The sequence below is a fragment of the Triticum aestivum genome, chromosome 2D, assembly GCF_018294505.1.
Source record: "Triticum aestivum cultivar Chinese Spring chromosome 2D, IWGSC CS RefSeq v2.1, whole genome shotgun sequence".
Taxonomy (NCBI): Eukaryota; Viridiplantae; Streptophyta; class Magnoliopsida; order Poales; family Poaceae; genus Triticum; species Triticum aestivum.
The window spans coordinates 571,194,002-571,199,896 of record NC_057799.1 but is presented as its reverse complement, the minus strand read 5'-3'; positions in this window follow the sequence as shown (position 1 = coordinate 571,199,896).

The window sequence follows — 5,895 nt, the reverse complement described above, 5'->3', positions numbered from 1 at the left end:
ATGGCCGGCTCATATGATGGTGGGCCGGCTTAAGAAGGAAGGGATGACGAATATTTCCTTTACAAGGAAGCAAGACCCGGACTTGTAATTAACTTGTAAGAGAAGATAGACTAGTCCTAGTCCTACTAGGACTCCACATGTAACCCGCCCCTCTAACTTATATAAGGAGGGGCAGGGCTCCCCAAAGACGGGGACAAGAAACAATCTCTAGGGCTAGACACAAAGAGCCGGCTTACCGACGGCTCTCTCATAAGCATAATGAGACCTAGCCTCAAACAACATGTAGGGTTATTACCGGATGATGTTTCCCGGGGCCCGAAGCTGTCTAAACCCTTGTCTTGTGCGTTGATCCGCCCTGCGTCTCTCATCCCAATCAACCCCTCTCAAGCTACTACATAGATGCGTTGGCCTCACGACTAAGTCCTTACACCTAGGACATCTGACGTGTTAATTCCACGACAGGACCCCCTCTTGATAGTACGGTGATCCCTATGAAACTAGTCCACCAAACTAATTCGAAAGGACTACACCGTCTTCGCTTCAAGCTCCGAGGGGAGGGAATCGTCTCGTGCCAAAAGGATGAATCTCTGAAAACACTCAATGCACATGATTAGTCCGCAAAAGCATTGTCATCAATCACCAAAACATCTTAGGGATAAATATGCCCTTACACATTGTTCGCCTTTGTCTACTACTTCAACTACATCCTCGTTCTCCTTGACATCGCCATGTCCATCGAATCCGAGAAGAAGGCCGCCTAGGACAATGCTGCCACCGCGACTACGACCTGGCCAATTGGAGGGTATAATTTGTTTAAATTATCTCTCTCCTGTTTATTCCCGTGGTCACTATGCTTGATGTTTACGTAGATGTACCTGATGTATGCATAGTACGAGCTTGCATGGTTAGGTATACAATATTCAAACTATCAATGCCATGTTCATGATTTATTTCTGGATTAGATTAATCAAAAAATTGTGATTTTACTCAACATATGTTCCCCAATAAGTGTTGTGTGTGTGTCTAATCCGGTGAAATTGCAAGGTACAATGAGTCAAATTTTGCAAGATGACTCAAATTGTTGGAATTTTTTGATTTAGGGAAGTTGTGATTTAGAAAGAAAAGAAACTAGAGTCGAGAGACTGAGCCGTCGGGTCTTGAGATTGATGAAGTTATCAAATGTGCCTTGCTATGAACGGGAACATCATTTCCACCTAAAGAATATTTCGTTTTTATGAGACACCAAAGCGTCAAACCCTAGTTTTTTATCGCTGATAAGTCAAGGGTACCACTGACCTCCTAACCATCAACCATTGGTTGGTTCTAAACAGTAGGAGTAGGAGTACCTTCTAAACTCTCATTGACCCAATCAATGACCCATGGATCCTAAGGGCATCTCCAATGCCGACCCTCAAACGACCCGCAACCGTCTGGACCACGCGGTCCGGACATGTTTTTTCATCCAACGCGGTCTTGTATCGGTCCCTTCGGTGGTCCAGGCACACTTTTTCCCGCAAACTGGAGACAAACCGGGGGAGCTTTGTGGGCGTCCGGACCGCTAACAAGTCCGCTTCTGACGCCCACCATTAAACCCCCCTTGCCTGGGCGCACTTCCTGTCCGAAATAGTTAGCGCCGCTCCTGAGCGTCAGTGCCGCATTCATGCGTGACCTGAGCAAACGCCACCTCTTACTACTGTCGGCATTGAAGCGGCGCACCGGCTGAGAGAACGCTACCCGCGCCACTTCCCGATACAGGCGACTGCTCCGTATTCAAACGACACCCCGTTCGTATGTCGCCCTACATTAATAATATAGGGTTGCCGAGGAACCTACTCCGGCGCCACCCGTCCGTCTGTCTGCCGCCCACCATTAACTACACCGCCGCGACCCATTGCCATCGACCCACTATATAAACACCAGCCCCGGCCATAGCCGCAGCCATCCTCCTCTGGTACTTTTCTCCTCTCCGCACCACGCGCGCCATGGCCTCCTTGCGCTTCAAAGCCCTCTGGGACACCCTCTCCTCGAAGTAGAAGAAGGAGATTGCCGCCAATGCTGCCGGCTAGCAGGTCGGCCGGCAGATGGAGGCCGCCGCCGCCCCAATGGAGGACGAGCCGGCGCCACCCTCCTCGTCAGTGCATGCCGACCTGTTGGGGATCGTAGCAGAAATTAAAAAATTTCTACGCATCACCAAGATCAATCTATGGAGTCATCTAGCAACGAGAGAGACGAGTGCATCTACATACCCTTGTAGATCGCGAGCGGAAGCGTTCAAGTGAACGGGGTTGATGGAGTCGTACTCGTCGTGATCCAAATCACCGATGACCGAGCGCCGAACGGACGGCACCTCCGCGTTCAACACACGTACGGAGCAGCGACGTCTCCTCCTTCTTGATCCAGCAAGGGGGAAGGAGAGGTTGATGGAGATCCAGCAGCACGACGGCGTGGTGGTGGAAGTAGCGGGGATCTCGGCAGGGCTTCGCCAAGCTCAGCGAGAGGGAGAGGTGTCACGGGAGGGAGAGGGAGGCGCCAAGGGCTGTGGTGCGGCTGCCCTCCCTCCCCTCCACTATATATAGGCCTCCTAGGGGGGCGCCGGCCCTAGGAGATCTGATCTCCAAGGGGGGCGGCGGCCAAGGGGTGGCTTCCTCCCCAAGCCAACTGGGGGGCGCCCCCACCCCTAGGGTTTCCAACCCTAGGCGCAGGGGAGGCCCAAAGGGGGGGGCACCAGCCCACCAGGGGCTGGTTCCCCTCCCACTTCAGCCCATGGGGCCCTCCGGGATAGGTGGCCCCACCCGGTGGACCCCCGGGACCCTTCCGGTGGTCCCGGTACAATACTGGTGACCCCCGAAACTTTCCCGGTGGCCGAAACTGGACTTCCTATATATAATTCTTCACCTCTGGACCATTCCGGAACTCCTCGTGACATCCGGGATCTCATCCGGGACTCCGAACAACTTTCGGGTTACCGCATACTAATATCTCTACAACCCTAGCGTCACCGAACCTTAAGTGTGTAGACCCTACGGGTTCGGGAGACATGCAGACATGACCGAGACGACTCTCCGGTCAATAACCAACAGCGGGATCTGGATACCCATGTTGGCTCCCACATGTTCCACGATGATCTCATCGGATGAACCACGATGTCGAGGATTCAATCAATCCCGTATACAATTCCCTTTGTCAATCGGTACGTTACTTGCCCGAGATTCGATCGTCGGTATCCCAATACCTCGTTCAATCTCGTTACCGGCAAGTCACTTTACTCGTACCGTAATGCATGATCCCGTGACCAACCACTTGGTCACTTTGAGCTCATTATGATGATGCATTACCGAGTGGGCCCAGAGATACCTCTCCGTCATACGGAGTGACAAATCCCAGTCTCGATCCGTGTCAACCCAACAGACACTTTCAGAGATACCTGTAGTGTACCTTTATAGTCACCCAGTTACGTTGTGACGTTTGGTACACCCAAAGCACTCCTACGGCATCCGGGAGTTACACGATCTCATGGTCTAAGGAAATGATACTTGACATTGGAAAAGCTCTAGCAAACGAACTACACGATCTTTGTGCTATGCTTAGGATTGGGTCTTGTCCATCACATCATTCTCCTAATGATGTGATCCCGTTATCAATGACATCCAATGTCCATAGTCAGGAAACCATGACTATCTGTTGATCAACGAGCTAGTCAACTAGAGGCTCACTAGGGACATGTTGTGGTCTATGTATTCACACATGTATTACGATTTCCGGATAACACAATTATAGCATGAACAATAGACAATTATCATGAACAAGGAAATATAATAATAACCATTTTATTATTGCCTCTAGGGCATATTTCCAACAGTCTCCCACTTGCACTAGAGTCAATAATCTAGTTACATTGTGATGAATCGAACACCCATAGAGTTCTGGTGTTGATCATGTTTTGCTCTAGGGAGAGGTTTAGTCAACGGATCTGCTACATTCAGGTCCGTATGTACTTTACAAATATCTATGTCTCCATTTTGAACATTTTCACGAATGGAGTTGAAGCGACGCTTGATATGCCTGGTCTTCCTGTGAAACCTGGGCTCCTTGGCAAGGGCAATAGCTCCAGTGTTGTCACAGAAGAGAGTCATCGGGCCCGACGCATTGGGAATCACCCCTAGGTCGGTAATGAACTCCTTTATCCAGATTGCTTCTTGTGCTGCCTCTGAGGCCGCCATGTACTCCGCTTCACATGTAGATCCCGCCACGACGCTTTGCTTGCAACTGCACCAGCTTACTGCCCCACCATTCAAAATATACACGTATCCGGTTTGTGACTTAGAGTCATCCAGATCTGTGTCGAAGCTAGCGTCGACGTAACCCTTTACGACGAGCTCTTCGTCACCTCCATATACGAGAAACATATCCTTAGTCCTTTTCAGGTACTTCAGGATATTCTTGACCGCTGTCCAGTGTTCCATGCCGGGATTACTTTGGTACCTTCCTACCAAACTTACGGCAAGGTTTACATCAGGTCTGGTACACAGCATGGCATACATAATAGACCCTATGGCCGAGGCATAGGGGACGACACTCATCTTTTCTCTATCTTCTGCCGTGGTCGGGCATTGAGCCGTGCTCAATTGCACACCTTGCAATACAGGCAAGAACCCCTTCTTGGACTGATCCATATTGAACTTCTTCAATATCTTGTCAAGGTACGTACTCTGTGAAAGACCAATGAGGCGTCTTGATCTATCTCTATAGATCTTGATGCCTAATATATAAGCAGCTTCTCCAAGGTCCTTCATTGAAAAACACTTATTCAAATAGGCCTTTATACTTTCCAAGAATTCTATATCATTTCCCATCAATAGTATGTCATCCACATATAATATGAGAAATGCTACAGAGCTCCCACTCACTTTCTTGTAAACACAGGCTTCTCCATAAGTCTGTGTAAACCCAAACGCTTTGATCATCTCATCAAATCGAATGTTCCAACTCCGAGATGCTTGCACCAGCCCATAGATGGAGCGCTGGAGCTTGCATACCTTGTTAGCATTCTTAGGATCGACAAAACCTTCCGGCTGCATCATATACAATTCTTCCTTAAGAAAGCCGTTAAGGAATGCCGTTTTGACGTCCATTTGCCATATCTCATAATCATAGAATGCGGCAATTGCTAACATGATTCGGACGGACTTCAGCTTCGCTACGGGTGAGAAAGTCTCATCGTAGTCAACCCCTTGAACTTGTCGATAACCCTTAGCGACAAGTCGAGCCTTATAGATGGTCACATTACCATCCGCGTCTGTCTTCTTCTTAAAGATCCATTTATTTTCTATGGCTCGCCGATCATCGGGCAAGTCAGTCAAAGTCCATACTTCGTTTTCATACATGGATCCTATCTCGGATTTCATGGCTTCTAGCCATTTGTCGGAATCTGGGCCCGCCATTGCTTCTTCATAGTTCGAAGGTTCACCGTTGTCTAACAACATGATTTCCAGGACAGGGTTGCCGTACCACTCTGGTGTGGAACATGTCCTTGTGGACCTACGAAGTTTAGTAGGAGCTTGATCCGAAGTACCTTGATCATCATCATCATTAACTTCCTCTCTAGTCGGTGCATGCACCACAGGAACATCTTCCTGAGCTGCGCTACTTTCCGGTTCAAGAGGTAGTACTTCATCAAGTTCCACTTTCCTCCCACTTACTTCCTTCGAGAGAAACTCTTTCTCCAGAAAGGACCCATTCTTGGCAACGAAGATCTTGCCTTCGGATCTGAGGTAGAAGGTATACCCAATGGTTTCCTTAGGGTATCCTATGAAGACGCATTTCTCCGACTTGGGTTCGAGCTTTTCAGGTTGAAGTTTCTTGACATAAGCATCGCATCCCCAAACTTTTAGAAAC